This window comes from Panicum hallii, chromosome 7, assembly GCF_002211085.1.
Source record: "Panicum hallii strain FIL2 chromosome 7, PHallii_v3.1, whole genome shotgun sequence".
In the NCBI taxonomy this organism is placed as follows: Eukaryota; Viridiplantae; Streptophyta; class Magnoliopsida; order Poales; family Poaceae; genus Panicum; species Panicum hallii.
Genome location: NC_038048.1, coordinates 32311241 through 32328520, shown reverse-complemented (window position 1 = coordinate 32328520; position 17280 = coordinate 32311241). Strand labels below are relative to the sequence as shown.

Sequence of the window (17280 nt, the reverse complement as noted above, 5' to 3'; positions counted from 1 at the left end):
TGACATGGCCAAGGTGTGTTTGGGCTCCTGTAGATGAGGAGTTGTCTGAACATATACCATCAACTATGGAGGAGAATCCCAGACTATGGTTATTTTCATTGTTGGATTCCATACGCCACAACTCCTTTACCAAATTGTTGATCACGTGCTGGGCTGTTTGGGGTGCAAGGAGGAAAGCAATTCAGGAGGGAATTCTTCAGAGTCCATGGTCAACATAAACGGTGATGAACAAGATTCCTGAATCCATGAATCTTAATGCAACATGTCGTGCTGATATGAAGTTGGTATGCATCGGTAATGCATGACGGGCGGCACCTCGATCGAATTTCATGAAAATTAATGTTGATGCAGCTGTAGCAAAGATCAGGGGGTTCAGGTGCTGCCGGAGCGATTTGCAGAGATAGTAATGGCTTGTTCATAGCTGCAAGCGCAAGAGTGTTTGACGAAATTTCTGAACCAGCTACTCTGGAAGCACTTGCTTGTAATGTTGATGCAACAGATTGTCTAGAGGTCATTAGAAATTTGGAGGAGAAGAGTTTATGCTCATATAGTGCCATTTTGAATGCAATTCACTTCAGGAAAAATCTTGTTGGTGAGGGTCATTCAAAGTCGAAACTGTAATGGAGAAGCTCATAGTTTAGCTAAGGGTGTGTGTTCTTTTGCCCCTGCGAGATTTATTTGGTTCATCCGCCTACCGGAGTTCCTCCATGTACCTATGAACATCTTTGTAAATGAATAATTGTTCATGTTTTCTTCCTCAAAAAAAAAATATTGTCTCACTCTCACCCATGTTGTGTGCTGTATATATAGATATATAGCTGCCGAATATGTGATCCTGACCTCCAAAGATCTACTTAGGAATATCTATAAATGTGCTAGACGGCTAGTACAACAAGAGTTTCTCTGCATAAGTATTTTTTTGGTAAGCTATATATAATGCCATGCATGCAATGAGTAATGATACTTGATACACCAGTGTCAGCAAAAGAAAAGCCCCAGAAAAGTCTAATCTAGACACAATACTATACTATTAGTACATGATTTATTAGTAATAAAGTAATCGTGCCACTAGTTTATGATGTCATCAAACGCCATGTATATATATCATCTTCCTCCCGAGATGCCGGATATTGTACCAATGCTTATCTTCGATGAATCGTATGACAACGTATGGGTCAAACTCTTCATCCTGCATTAGAGAGAGTAGGCTGAAGCTCATGTGTGTATTTGACTGCTCCGGGAGTGGCAAATCTCCGTCAAGGTACTTCACGACTTGCTACATGTTAAGGGCCTTACATTGGTAAATGGGTGTGAGCATAATAGCCGCCCCAGCTTTAATACCAAGCATGCTTCATCGGCATTATAATGACCTTGTAGCTTGGTGTCTACCATATGAGTTAGAGGAACTTCAGCAATAGCTTCTAAAATAGAATTCCTACTTTTCAAGTAAGAGCTCTCCTTACTTTTTAGGATCTTAGTTTTTACTCATAACTCTAGCAACAACCCTTACTTTTAAGCTCTTACTTTTATTATGACAGATGGGACCCACCCGTCAGTGCTTAGTTTTTACTCATAACTCTAGCAACAACCCTTACTTTTAAGCCCTTACTTTTATTATGACAGATGGGACCCACCCGTCAGTATTTCACGTATTTTTTTTGATTCCCGGAGCCCCTTCTTCTTCCGCGCTTCTTTCTCCCTCCTGTACTCCTTTCCCTCCACCGCCTGGTAGTCTGCTTGTACGGCCGTACCCACTACCGCTCGCCCCTCTGTTGGCCAAAATAGATCGCTTGCCCCTCCACCACCACGTGCCCTCGCGGCAGCGGCGCCGGAGGCTGGCGCCCCCTCCCCCCAAGGCTCATACTCAAGCTCCCCTGCTCGAATTGGCGGAGGATCTCGAGATCCTGGTCTCCGGTGCTGTTCAGGGATGCCGCCCGAAGGGAGCTCAAGCACTGCAGCGTCGCTTGGGGCGAGCTCGGCTGCGGCACTTCAACTTGGGCCGCCACCTGCTCGATCTGATTGGAGCAAGAAGAGGCGAGCTCGGGCGCGGCACCTGGAAACGGCGAGAACTGCCGGGTAGGGGCCTCCCTATGGGTCCGTGGGAGAAGGGGCTCGGGAGTGGGAAGTAGGGGCCTCCTATGGTAGGGATCGAAGTAGGGTCTTTGCTGGAGCAGTTTTTTTCATCTTCAGTCCCTAATTTTTAAGTAGGGGACTCAAGTAGGGAATTTGCTGGAGATGCTCTTAGTGATCCTTTGTGCCAATGCTCAAGTACCCGGTCAACAAGAACCCTTGATTATCCCTTGCGTTGTTGTTCACTGGCCTTTGTCCGCAGGTAACCTCGAGAAGAAATGCACCAAAGGCAAACACATCTGTGAGTGGGGTTGCCTTTCCTGTGTTTATCAACTCTCGGGCTAGGTAACCCATGGTACCAACAACATATGTGGCCTGTAGATCGGTGCCATGGTCATACAGTCTTGCAAGGCTAAGTCACCTAGCTAGGTGTCTGTTCATTTCACTATCAAGAAGCACATTGCTTGCCTTAATATCACGGTGGATTACAAATTTCTCCCACTTCTCATGGAGGTAGAGCAGACCTGTCCCAATGCCTTTGATGATCCGAAACCTCTAAGCCCAAGTCACGGTTGTCGTGTCCTCATCACAGTACAAATACTTATCAAGACTACTGTACCATTTGACATGAAGTCGTATACTAAAAGTAATCACCTTTTCTCCTGCAATAGCCAAGTAATTAAACAAGGTTACGGTATCGAATGCGGCCAATGCTAACAACTTCAGCAATGAACTCCTTTGTACCCTGCCTTGATTCATGGGAAACCTTCTTCACGGCAACTTCCAATCTGGATGAAGGAAGTACACCTTTGTATACTTTCCCGAATCCTCCACACCTAGTAGGTTCTTGCTCTTAAATCCTTTGGTGGCAGGATACAAATCCTTGCATGAGAAACGGTGTAGCCTGAATTCAACTTCCCAATCTTCTTTCAGCTCAGCATATCGTCTTTGCGGCCTCACAAGTGAAATGATACTAACTGGTGCCAAACCAATCAGACAAGGGCCACAGAAGTCAACATCGTCAACTGTTCCTTATTATGGAGTGGATACTAACTGGTGCTTTGACTCCGGATCTACTGATTATATCACCAATGATCTAGAGAAGCTCTTCACACATGAACGGTACTCAGGCAAGGATCATATACACACTGCCAAATGGCAAAGGTATGCGCATCACCCACATTGGTAAATCTGTTTTTCATACCCCCACTCGTGATTTCTCTTTCAACAACATTCTCCACGTTTCTGATTCACAAAAGAATTTGCTATCCGTTCATCAATTTACATCAGATAATGATGTTTTTCTTGAATTTCACCCCTCTTTCTTTTGTGTTAAGGACCTGGCCACGGAGAAACTTATTTTTCAAGGTAGATGTCATGATGGCCTTTACCCCTTGCCGCCCATATCTCAAGTTCATCATGTTTCGGCTCCAACAGCTTCTAGGTGGCACTATGGGTTAGATCATCCTTCGTCTACCATAGTTGATCGAGTCATCAAAGATAACAAGTTGTCTTTTCATCGTGAGTCTCATGACTCTATCTATGATGAGTGTGAAAGGGCTAAAAGCCACCAACTGCCCTACCCTAGGTCTAGTAGTGTCTCATCATTTCCGTTGCAACTTATTTTCTCAGATGTATGGGGTCCTGCTCCAAAGTCCGTTGGCCATTATCAATACTATGTAAGCTTTATTGATGATTTTAGTAAGTTTACATGGATATTTCTTCTCAAAAACCATTCTGATGTGCTTGATGTGTTCATTCAATTCCAACAACTTGTAGAGCGACATTTTAATCGAAAATTTTAACTATGCAAACTGATTGGGAGATATGTATTAGGTTCGGTCTTCTATACCGTATGTACCAAGGACTTAGAGTCCTATCCTTATAGTTGTCCTCTCCTACTAGGAGATGGTCTTGTACCTATTTATGCCTAGGACATATTCTGGGCTATATAATGAACATTATGGCTACCCTCAGGGGTAAGCCTTTCCGCCTAATTCTACATGGTATAAGAGCCAATCCTCCACAAAGAACATCTAGTTGCACATTGCAATTTTTTCATCATCGACGCTCATGGCTTTGACGAGTTCCTCAATGGCTTCAACAATCCTCAACATCCCCATCTCGGAGAAGCTCAACCGAGGCAACTTTCTTGTGTGGCAAGCACAAGTCTTGCCCGCTGTTCGCGGATCACGCCTGATGGCAATTCTAGATGGATCCCTCGCGCAGCCTTCCTCCACAATCCGTGTCAAGAAGGTTGATCAATCTGAAGAAGAAGTTCAAAATCCAGCACATATCACCTAGATTGCTCAAGATCGGCAACTTCTTGCATATCTCCTCTCCTCCATGACCTCAGAGATCTTGGTCCAAGTCTCTTCTCATGAACATGCTGCGCAGCTATGGACGGCCATTAATGAGATGTTCTCATCTCAGTCGCATTCCAAGATTTTGCAGCTTCGTTCTCAGTTATCTCAGGAGAAGAAGGGAGGTGCGTCTACTGCAGCTTACTATAGCAAGATGAAGGGCATCGCCGATAGATGGCGGCTGCTGGCAAGAAGATAGAAGATGATGACCTCATTGGATACATCTTGAACGGATTAGATTCAGAATATAATCCGTTTGTCTCTTCAGTCTCCATCAAGGACACCTTGACACTCAGCGATGTCTATGCACAATTGTTGTCCTATGAGGCTTGACTAGTTCAGCAATGCACGAAGGAGTTCTGGTCGTACTCCTCCACCAACACTGCGTCGAGAGGCTGTGGCCGGGGTAATCCTTGAGGACATGGTCGTGGCTCGGGATCAGGCCATGGCTACAACTCCAATTCCTCAAGTAATTCAAGTGCTCGCACCTCTGGTACTGAAGATCGAGATGAAGGGCCGCTCTACCAATTCTGTGAGAGATATGGGCACACAGTTCATGATTGCTGGTATAGGTCCAACAAAAAGTATGTTCCCCCACGGGATGTAGGTGCCAAACCAACCAATCAAACAACGGCCACAGAAGTCAACATTGTCTGCTGTTCCTTATTATGGAGTTGATACTAACTAGTACTTCGACTCCGGATCTACTGATAATATCACCAAGGATCTAGAGAAGCTCTCAACACGTGAACGGTACTCAGGCAAGGATCAGATATACACCGCCAACAACAAAGGTATGCGCATCACCCACATTGGTAAATCTATTTTTCATACCCCCACTCGTGATTTCTCTTTCAACAACATTCTCCATGTTCTTGATTCACAAAATAATTTGCTATCCGTTCATCAATTTACATCAGATAATGACATTTTTCTTGAATTTCACCCCTCTTTCTTTTGTGTTAAGGACCTGGGCATGAAGAAACTTCTTCTTCAAGGTAGATGTTGTGATGGCCTTTACCCCTTGCCACCCATATCTCAAGTTCATCATGTTTCGGCTCCAACAGCTTCTAGGTGGCACTATAGGTTAGGTCATCCTTCGTTTACCATAGTTGATCGAGTCATCAAAGATAACAAGTTGTCTTTTCATCGTGAGTCTCATGACTCTATCTGCGATGCATGTGAAAGGGCTAAAAGCCACCAACTGCCCTACCCTAGGTCTACTAATGTCTCATTGTTTCCGTTGAATTTTATTTTCTCAGATGTATGGGTCCTGCTCCAAAGTCTGTTGGCCATTATCAATACTATGTAAGCTTTATTGATGATTTTAGTAAGTTTACATGGATATTTCTTCTCAAAAACCGTTTTGATGTGTTTGATGTGTTCATTCAATTCCAACAACTTGTAGAGTGACATTTTAATCGAAAATTTTTAACTATGCAAACTGATTGGGGTGGAGAATATCAACGTCTCAATATATTTTTTAACAAAATCGGCATCACCCCTCATGTATCTTGTCCTCATACTCATCAACAAAATTGCTTGGTTGAGCGTAAACATAGACATATTGTTGAGGTTGGCCTTTCTCTTTTAGCTCAAGCTTCCGTGCCTCTTAAATTTTGGGATGAAGCCTTCCTAACTGCCACTTATCTAATAAATCACATCCCTAGTCGCGTTCTTGATTTTTCCACACCCTTACATCAATTGTTTCAAGAACAACCCAATTATTCCTTTCTTCGTGTGTTTGGTTGCGCATGTTGGCCAAATGTTCGCCCTTACAATAAACACAAAATTGAATTTCAATCAAAACAATGTGTCTTCATTGGGTATTGCAACCTTCATAAAGGGTATAAATGTTTAGATATTTCCATTGGCCGGGTCTACATATCTCGTGATGTTGTCTTTGACGAGAATGTGTTTCCCTTTGTAAAACTCCATCCCGATGTTGGTAATCGCCTACGACAAGAAATTCTTCTTTTGCATCCATCCTTACATTCTTGTGACGATGGGGCTGTGAATTCAGATTTTACTAATGAGTCTGACGCTATACTGGAGCCTTGTGAGTTACTTCTGTTTCAGGTTCAGCTGCTGTGCGTCAAGCGCCAGCAATTGTGGTGTTTCCGTCCTTACCAGAGTCCAACATGACAACGACACGCTGATTGGTGATGATTCTGGCACTGATTCCCTAGTTAGTTCGGTGATAGCGACTGGAGATTTGGTTGGTGATGCAGTACCTGCGGCGGCAGGCTCGACATCTTCGTGTGCACATGATGCAGCCAACCCTAACTCGCCATCTGTCCCATCTGAATCTGACCCGCCTCTAATGTTCCGGGATCTTCTGCGGACTCTTCTACAACACCCGGTGGTTCATAGGGATCTGATGCGTCAGCTCCAGGATCTTCTGTGCCAGCGTTGTCTGTGGCTCAGGGCAGTCCTCGATGTATTCCACCGCCGCCTCCTGGTCCTTCTCGTCCAGTTTATGGACCGGTGCGTATATTGCCAAATTGTCCTCGTACAAGGTTGCAGGATAATATTCGTAAACCTAAGTCTTATACAGATGGGACTGTGCGCTATGGTTTACTTGCTCAAGTCAAGGAACCTTCCTCTCTTAACGAAGCACTTGATGATGAAAATTGGCGGTCTGCTTGGATGCTGAGTACTCTGCTCTGTTGCGTAATAACACTTGGCATCTTGTTCCTTTTGCCCCGGGTCAAAATTTGATTGATTGCAAATGGGTGTATAAAGTAAAGCCATGTTCTGATGGTAGTATTGATAGATACAAAGCTCGCCTTGTTGCAAAAGGTTTCAAGCAAAGGTATGGCCTTGATTATGAAGATACTTTTAGTCCGGTTGTTAAAGCGGCAACTATTCTCCTTGTTCTATCTTTGGCTGTATCTCAAAATTGGGGTATTCAACAACTAGATGTTCAGAATGCGTTCTTGCGTGGTGTTGTGAAGGAGAGAAAGATGTTTACGTGAAGCAGCCACTTGGGTATACAAATTCAAGCTTTCCCAATTATGTGTATAAGCTTGATAAATCTTTATATGGTCTTAAGCAAGCACCTCATGCTTGGTATTCTCGTTTGAGCAATAAGTTGCATGAACTTGGTTTTCAAGGTTCCAAGACTGATACGTCTTTGTTCTTCTTCAATCAAGGAGGTATTACTATTTATTTTTTGGTCTATGTGGATGACATCATTGTTGTTAGTTCGGATGCTGCGGCTGTTGATAGATTACTGGATAAGCTCCGTTGTGACTTTGCTCTCAAGGATCTTGGTCTGCTCCATTATTTTCTTGGCATAGAAGTTTCGGCTCCATCTTGTGGGCTCCTGTTAACCCAACGCAAGTATGCGCAAGAATTAATTCTTAAAGCTGGCCTTAAAGATTGCAAAGCTACTCCTACTCCATTATCTGTATCGGAGAAACTTGCTTTAAATATTGGAGAACCTCTTGATGCTAATTCCGTGACACGCTATATGAGTATAGTTGGTGGCTTACAATACTTAACATTGACCAGGCCAGATCTTGCTTTTGCAGTTAATAAGGTTTGTCAATACCTAAAGTGTCCCAATACGGCTCATTGGTCGGCTGTCAAAAGGATCCTTCATTATGTCAGTGGCACCATTGATTTTGGTCTAAAGATTGTGCCTTCATCGTCTACCATGATTAGTGCTTTCTCTGATGTTAATTGGGCTGTATGTTCTGATGATAGGAGATCCACTGGTGGATTTGCTGTGTTTTTGGGTGCTAATCTTGTGTCATGGCAAGCAAATTATAACACTACCGGATCCAGGCACTTTGCCGAGTGTCTGGGACACTCGGCAAAGCCCCGATTACACTCGGCAAAGGTTTTGCCGAGTGTAACACTTGGCAAAGGGCACTCGGCAGCGATTTCGTCGGCAAAGACGTCTTTGCCGAGTGCTTTTTGTCGCGCACTCGGCAAAGGCTTTGCCGAGTGCCAAAAAGTACTCGATAAAAAGAAGCACTCGGCAAAATATAAATTGAAAAAAATTCAAAAAAATAAACAGGAAAAAAAATTATTGGGGAGGCATGCACAGCTAGGTACTGACCTCATGACCTCCTGCACACAAACAACTCCCTCTACCACTGCACCATTGGACCAAGTGTGTCAACATTACGTTTTTATTCTCCACATATTATAATTAACCGAGTATAAATTGTTTGTTTGAGATAGTAAATAAATTCAAATGAAAAGGTTGTTAACTACAAAGTGGCATAACTTTTCGAGATCTACAACTTTTATTTTGGTAGTTTCTTCATCTGAGATCGTTTACAAAATTTGAATTTCAAATTTGAAAACTTGAAACATATTTTAATATGACACAATGATTTCAAATCAAAATGTTGTCAACTACAAACTTTCATAACTTTTTGAGATCTACAACTTTAATTTTGATGGTTTTTCCATTCGAGGTCATTTGTAAAATTCAAATTTTAAATTTTCTAAATTCAGATGTAATTTTTGTTGACAAGATGGCTTCAAATTAAAATGTTGCCAACTGTACAATCTTATAACTTCTCAAGATCTACAAAGTTTATTTTAGTTGTTTTATCATTTCTTCATCTGACATGATAATTCTAATATTGTTCACAAATCTTATATATCTCTCTTATAGTTTCATAAACTACGAGAGATATATATATGTTTTATGAACAAATTTACATTTATTTTGTCAAATAAAGAAATGTCCAAAACAAAAATTGTGCATCTTGATGAGTTATACAACTTTGTAGTTGAAAATATTTTTATTTGAATTAATTTACTACTTCAAAATATAATTTGAAAATTATTTTTACCTAGTGTTCTAAAAAAACACTCGGCAAAGGGACTCTTTGCCGAGTGTCAAAAAAAAGGCACTCGGCAAAGAGCTTCTTTGCTGAGTGTGTAAAAAAGGCACTCGGCAAAGAGATTCCTTGCCGAGTGTCGAAAACTTTGCTGAGTGTCGAAAACGACACTCGGCAAAACACTCGGCAAAGAGGCTCTTTGCCGAGTGCCAAAAAAAAACACTCGGCAAAACACTTGACACTCGGCAAAGATCTTTTTTCCGGTAGTGAAAGAAACAAGCTACTGTCTCTCGCTCTAGTACCGAGGCTGAATATAAATCTCTTGCTAATGCAACTTTAGAAGTTATTTGGGTGCAATCCCTTCTGGATGAGTTGGGTGTTCAACAATCGAAGGTTCCTATTTTATGGTGTGATAATATTAGTGCTACGTACCTATCTGCCAATCCAGTTTTTCATGCCCGCACAAAACACATTGAAGTTGATTTTCACTTCGTTCGTGAAAGAGTTTCTCGAAAGAAGCTTGATATTCATATTATCTCTACACATGATCAAATTGCTGATGGTTTTACCAAGGCACAACCTGTGCGTCAGTTACATGAATTTCGACACAATCTCAACATTGCTAGTGGCTAGTGCTCTTGCAAGTTGTGATTGAGGAGACTGTAGATATATGTATTATGTTAGGTCTTCTACACCGTATGTACCAAGGACTCAGAGTTCTATCCTTATAGTTGTCCTCTCCTACTAGGAGATGGTCTTGTACCTGTTTCTACCTAGAACATATTCCGGGCTATATAGTGAACATCATGGCTACCCTCAGGGGTAAGCCATTCCGCCTAATTCTACAGATGACACCCATAACGATTATGAATGTTGTCGTTGCTATTGGTAGGATAGTTTCCAGAAGTATTGATTGAGGTTTCTGGCCCTGCGGAGGTAGCTTTGGCAGTTTGGCAATATCGACGTGACTGTGGCAGTGTCGTCGACGGTGAGAATAGTACCTGTGAAGGCAAGGTACAAGAGTTGGTCATGGTCAGGAGTTGCACTGAAGGGTGCAAGATCAAGGCCAATGAGAAGGAGGAAGCACAGTAAGAAAATCTTCATGTGAGATGATGTGAGCAAGCTGCAAGGGTGAAGCACTTCATACACCATAGCTAGCAGATTACAATGCTATTTAAATTGATTCGCAGCAAGGGAAAAAAAAGCTGCTCCCGTGATGTCTTTCTTCCACAAGTGTCATTGTCTGGCAGTGTTGACACTTCCTATGAATAAAGTGGTATATATTGGCAAATCAAAATTGTCTTTTCTAATAATGTATGGAGGGAGACCCTCTGCTTCAAAAAAAAAAAAAGCTTGCCTTGCATGATTGAGCACCACAGCTCTCCCGTGTCAAACACTGCATGAACTTCCACCAAGCGTTTTCTTATCTATACCTACCACGAGAAGCGTTTTCTTGGATTGGGAAAAGGAAATAATTTGGGTTATGCCGAGGCAGGAAAGGGTTAGGGTTATGAGACTTCTATCCTTATCCTATGTTTGTTTTTTCGGTTTGGGTTTGGCGGTAGAAAAACAGATTTTTTCTTCTTCTCGGTGCTTCCCGTGTCCTGCTCTTTCCTGCCCCTCCAGCGCCGCAGGCCACGCTAGCCACTAGCTTGGCGAGCTGAGTTCCGTCTTCCGGTGCCTGTGCAGCCTGTGGCTCCAGATGCCCGTGCAGCGAAGCAGATTGCGGCGTCGGCGACCCGTGCCGCCGTGCGGCGAGGCGGCCTGAGGTTCCGGCACGCAGCACGAGGTGAGTGAGCTGCTCGAGCAGGGAGGCTGCCTGCAGATCTGCCGGCGTCCAATGTAGCAAGGCGGCCTGCGGCTTCGGCGGACCGAGCAATGGCGCCGAGTGCGGGAAGCTGCAGCTCGATCCGGGCTGGTCGCGGGCTCGCGGCCGCCCAAATCGATGAAGCTGCAGTGGCATGTCCGCGCAGCATCATGCATTAGAGCGGAGCTGCGGAGGACGTCCTCGAGCTGTCTGAGCACACCTCAAGCAGCCTTCACGCTAGTCGCTAGATTTGGTCACCGGCGTTGGTGTTGGCGGCGGCGGAGAAGGAGACACGAAGTGGGTCCAGCATACGGAGCGGTTCATTTCCCGTTGGGTTAAGAAGGCTGGGAAAAGAGGCTCTCATTTCCTATTCCTTCTCCCCGTTCATTTCCCATTCCTCTAATCCAAATATATGGGATAATATATATATCCACACCTTTATTTTCCTATCCCGCCTCTCATTCCCCAGTATCTAAACGCCATCTGTGTGTACATGAAAGTAGCATTTTCACTATAAAACTCTCGAATATGTGACCTACCCCATTATCTAAACGCCACCTGTGTGCACATAAAAGTAGCATTTTCACTATTAAACTCTCGAATATGTGACTAAAAAGATTGCCTAGCATGAAAGAAACAAGACTGTCAGACGACATACATGGTATTTGATAGCTGCAAACAAATGTTTGAAGTTCAGTAGAAAACTAAGTCCATAGTCTGCTCCAAGAATAATTTTGTCTGGTGGAAACTGAGTTCGTTGCCAGTTGCCTGTATGCTGCCATGGGATTAAGTTCTTCATTTTTGTCGACTTGGATATTCGGACACATCAATAAGCCGCAAACGTGTCAATATAATTTTCAGCAATCTATTAACAATGAATAGTTTACTTTGTAGAAGGTATCAAGATACCGTGCTTTACTTAGATTACCTGTAGCCACTGCAAACGAGTTACTCTCAATCGTTCTCATGACGACTTCCCGTCTTGCCACCTTTGACTATAGAGATTTTATTAATAAACTCCTCAAATAAACAAAATTGTTCGTATCTGACAGCAAGGCCTGGGGCCCGTGGTGGTATCGCAGGATTTCAGTTAATCGGTAAGCTGCCAAATATAAGTTTCTTACTTTTCATGTTTCTTTTGTTATATTTCTTATGTATCAGAGATAAATTTTATTTAGTTTACAAAATGCTTCTTGTGGACAACTCAACTTGTCTATACGTATATTTGAATCATCTTTTCCTAGTTTAAAATATCCTACAGGTATTTTATCCACTCCTTCAGGTAAATCGGCTGTTGCCTTGGACAATATTCTACCTCATTTCCACCCCTACAGGCATTAAAAAAGCAAGCATTATCTACAATGCATGTAGCCTCATGATTTTGCTAGAAAAATTGTGAGCACGAGAGGTGCCTCCTGAGAATAATATTCAATTTCAACTGCTTAACCTTTACAGTTGTATTTCTATAAATATAAGGAGCTCTGTTCCCCTCAACATGCCCATTCTATGTCCCTTATTCTTACAACTTTTATATACACCATTACAAAGTTCATCTTTTCAGAGTAACTAACCAAGCATAAATACAGGCATGCAGCCTTTACTCTGCAGGGCTTACAACACCTGATCTGGTAAAATTGTTCATGTAAATGAGAAACAACCAGGAAATCACAACAATGAGAGGACATGGAAGCCATCTACTCCCTGAGAGATCACAGATTGCACTGCTGCTCGCCATTGTCATCTGGTTTGCTATATTCTCTGGATCAAAACCTTTGTTCTCCATCAAGGAAAGAACGTTGAAGCTCATGTGCATCGGGTTTAGATCCGGTGGTGGCATGTCTCTATTGAGATACTGCATAACCTGCCTCATGGTGGGTCTTAAATTGGTGAAAGGGTGAGAGCACAACAAGCCTAACTTTAGGGTTAGACATGCCTCATCAACATTGTAGTCACCTTGGAGCTTGGTGTCCACCACCTCTAAGAGAAGTCCTGGGCGATAATGATCAAGCACCCAGTCAATCAACATGACTTGATTGCCTTGTAAGTGGAGTTGGCCGATGGGCTTTCTCTCACAAATGACTTCAAGAACAAAGATGCCAAAGGAAAATACATCAGTAAGTGGAGTTGCCTTGCTGGTGCGTGCTAGCTCTGGAGCTAGGTATCCAATTGTGCCAACAACATGTGTGGTTTGAGGGTAAGTACCATGGTCATATCACTACTAGAAAACAAGCCTTCAATACCGGGTAGAAACAGCCTTAGGAACCGGTACTGCGAAGCCGAGACTGTTTAGACTCGACCTTCGTCACCGGATAAAATAACCGGTGCCTAAGGCTTTCTTTAAGTACATGACATCCCGGCCCAACAAGAATGAATTTGAGCCCACTAGTGGCCCAAATGTGAGTGGCATAGCATGTGTAGGGAGTTGTTCCACCTTGCTAGTTGAGGGTGAGCCTCACCAATATATAAACCAAAGTGCCAAGTGCATTTCAACCCCCGGATTAACCCTTTTATGTGAAGTGAGGACGAATGCGTAAGCGGGGTTGGTGCGAGTGCGTATTTTACTCAACGTGCGAGTAGAACTGAGCTATATTTGCAACTGGGGCGTTACAAAGTATTAGGTGAAGGTACCACCCGGTACAAAAGTATTTTTTTTGTTCAAAAAAATTATATTAAACCTGGGAAGAGCCCCGCACCGTGCACCTCTCAAATCACGCGATTTTTTCACGCAAAATATGCACGCGTGCGGTGGCCGGGATTCGGACCCGTGACCTCTTGCCTCGCACGTACCTCGCTTACCATCTCACTACACAGCAATTATGATTGAGAGAGATATGCTTTCCTTTTGAAGTAACCCATGGAGGACCCTTAGGTACCGGATGGTAACGGCTAGATAAAGGAGGTACCGGGTGGTATTACCACATGTTACTAATATGGGTGGAGCCTTTAGTTACCACCCGGTACCTTTGTCTACCCATAGGTACCGGATGGTGTTACTACCCGGTACTAAAAGGTCTGATCCAGCTCAAAAGCACCGGCATGAAGATGACCCGGTACTAATCTAGAATTAGTACCGGGTCATCTTCGTAGTGGTACTTTTGGGGTGGATTTTTAGCGTATTTTTTAATAGTGTATAACCTTGCTAAACCAAAATCACTAGTCTTCCGTTCATCTCATCATCAAGAAGCACATTGCTTGGCTTGATGTCTCGATGGAGTACAAGTCTCTCCCACTCCTCATAGAGATAGGGCAAGGCAGATGCAATGCCTTTGATGATTTGGAACCTTTGGGCCCAATTTAAAGTAGGTTTGTCCTCGAGATCATACAAGCACTTGTCAAGGCTTCCCTTTGACATGTACTCGTAAACTAGGAGAAGCTCACCTTTTCGCCAACAGTACCCATGTAACTGCACTAGATTACGGTGTTGGAGGCGACCAATGCTGACAACCTCCGCAACAAATTCCATCATGCTTTGCTTAGAGTCATGGGAAATTCTCTTCACAGCAATCTCCAATTTGGATGCCGAAAGCAGTCTGTACACCCTTCCAAACCCTCCTATGCGCTATGCCTAGTAGCTAGATTCTTGTTCTTAAACCCTTCTGTAGCATGAAACAAATCCTTATAGGAGAATCTATGTGGCCCAAACTCGATTTCCCAGTTCTCACGTACCTCAGCATACCTTAATGTCCTTTGTATAAGTAGAATGGCAGTGGTGCCCATCACAAGAACATATGCTGCAGTCGCTAATGGTAGTACAATTTCCAAGACTTCGGACCGAGGCTTTGGACCTTCGTGGGGAAGCTTTGGCAGCTTAGTGATGTCAACGGCCGGAGCAGGTTTATTCATGGCAAAACTCCAACCGAGCACATAGTGTCGTGCGACAAATGAACCTGCTGATGATGAGAAGCCAATATATGCCATGTCAGTGAGCACTGTTGAGAGGTCGTAGTTGGTAGAGAGTAATGGTTTAGTGGGTTTGGCCATGTGTATTGGAGCCAAGGTCACATTGATCTGCCTGCGATCCCCATTGTACTCCAGCCACACTTGGATCACCTTGTAGCTTGTGAGGGTAGCACTGTGGAAGGTATTAGGATCTATGTCGTCGTAGTAGCCAGAGGTGCTGGAGTTCACAGAAGTAAGGCCGTTGATGTCGATCCCGACATGATTGTTATTTATGTCGTGGAACAACTCATTTTGATTGGTGTCAAGCTCAATAGCAAAGAAGTGGTTGGATGGATTGCCATTGTTATTGTCATTGATAAGGCCCATGAACTCGCTCTGCAATGCGGTTGAGAAGTTCTTGCTCGCGGAAACAAGGAAGGCGTTGCCATGGCCGCAGATGTTAGGCCGGACACAGTAAATGGCAAATACGTAGGATACAGCAAAGGATTTCACTGTCCCATTGGGTGACTTGCTGAAGCGGAATGGAGTGGGTGGAAGGCATGGCCTTTGAGCCGCGGAGTTCCATTGGTCAATTCAAGGAGGCCATTTGGTGTGACTGTGGCCGCACCATCGAGGGTGAGGTTAATGCCAGTGAAGCCGGAGTAGGCGAATTGGTCTTCACCATTAGCAATGGCTGAAACACATAGCACAATGAAGAATATGACATGTAGGAGCAAGGACAAATGATTCATCTCACCCATGAGCCTAAGCAAAGCAACTCGGTGAATATGCATGGACATCAATCAGTTCCACGGCGCTGGAGCTTGAACTCTATTTGAAGGTATATATTGCGTAAGGACATAGGCAATTTGTTACCTAGGCAGAAGGCATTAGCACAGGCATGACTTGCTTGCTCGGAGTCCTGCAACCTCCTTTTTCAAAGCAATTGTGAGGTGGGAGTATCAACGGCCGGGGTCAAGTAACTAGTATACTGAAAATGATATTTGTTTGATCTGGTTTTCTAAATTGTATCGAATGAATGATTACGGGCTAAAGGTTTTTTTATTCGAAACACAGTATAAACACAGATGCTCGTATACACGTAGGCACACTTACCTCTATAAATAATGTAACTTTGCTTCTATGAGCACCTCCGAGAGTCTGAGCTAGCAGATCTGGAGGTTGACAAAACTGGCACTAAAGACTTTTTAGTAGCAGACAATGCAACAAATACTGAAGATCAATGATTTTAGTCTCAGATTTGCAGTATCAGCTGTGAACATGGTACTAATGGAGGTTACGTACTGGTACATTTTTTTCGCTAGTGTGCTCAGGATTTTATGGCATTCTCTACAAAGTTAAGTGATCTTACGTGACCAAGAGCTTTAAGTTAACGAATGATATTGAGCGTAAGTATGTAGACATATTTGAGATCTGTTGTTGTGGGCTTGTGGCTGGTGGAGATTACCTCGAATTTAGGGGATCGATCTGAGTGGTCAGGATGGATGCCGTGAGGGTTGTGTGTGTGTGACGATAAGCTGTGTTGAATTGTAGAAGTTGATCTTTGACAGTGCAGACAGTAAATGTATAACAGGTTAGAGAGACATAAGAGCATCCGAAACAACCTATTTACATCGTTAGCACACATGGAGTAGAGAGAATGAGCGAGCATTGATAATTTTATTACATATTTCCTCCCTCCTTACTGAAAAAGCTATACCACCACCGTACTGAAAAAGCTGCCTCGATTGTTGAGCGAGGCAATCGCCGAATGAGCCGTTCGCTTCCCATTCCTCTCACCTCCACCGCTCCAAGTAGTCCGGAGTCCAACGTCAACCGGCGTTGTCATCTATTCCTGGGGACGCTCTAGCTTTAAGACACAGGGCTATCTCCAACCGTCGTTCTTTATATCCTTTATTTACAGAATTCTCTACAAAATTCTCTACTCTATATCTCATTTCTCTCCAACAACGTTCTCTAAATCTCGTTCTCTATGCATTAAACCCTACATTAGAAATATATTTTGTTCCAAATTTTTATACGTACGTATTTATCATACCTCAAATGCTATGGACATATTTTATTTTTATTTAATTCAGTGTTTAAAACGTAAAGAAAAAATAGAAAAGAGGAGAGAGAATCTCTATATACAGAGGAAATCTGTAGCGTTCTCTATTTTAGAGGACCATTTAGAGAACGCTGCTGGAGCAATGGAGAACGGAATCTTCTCTATATATAAGGTAGAGAACAGTTTAGAGGGCACCATTGGAGACAGTCAAAACCACACGGACCTTGTCACTTCAGATACGGCTTGCCAGAGACCTTCCATGCGTATTTCTCCACAGATGACAACGGA

At 43.3% G+C, this 17280-nt stretch overlaps 1 non-coding gene and 2 pseudogenes across 1 annotated transcript; 1 reads left to right on the top strand and 2 right to left on the bottom strand.

The window, feature by feature from the left end:
- Positions 1 to 372: 372 nt before the first annotated feature.
- LOC112900650 lies at positions 373 to 11201 on the bottom strand (annotated as a pseudogene).
- On the top strand, positions 4626 to 4758 carry LOC112901758. Its single transcript, XR_003230347.1, has one exon. It is a non-coding gene; the product is annotated as a small nucleolar RNA Z247 (small nucleolar RNA).
- On the bottom strand, positions 10972 to 15685 carry LOC112900649 (annotated as a pseudogene).
- Between the last annotated feature and the right edge of the window lie 1595 nt (positions 15686 to 17280).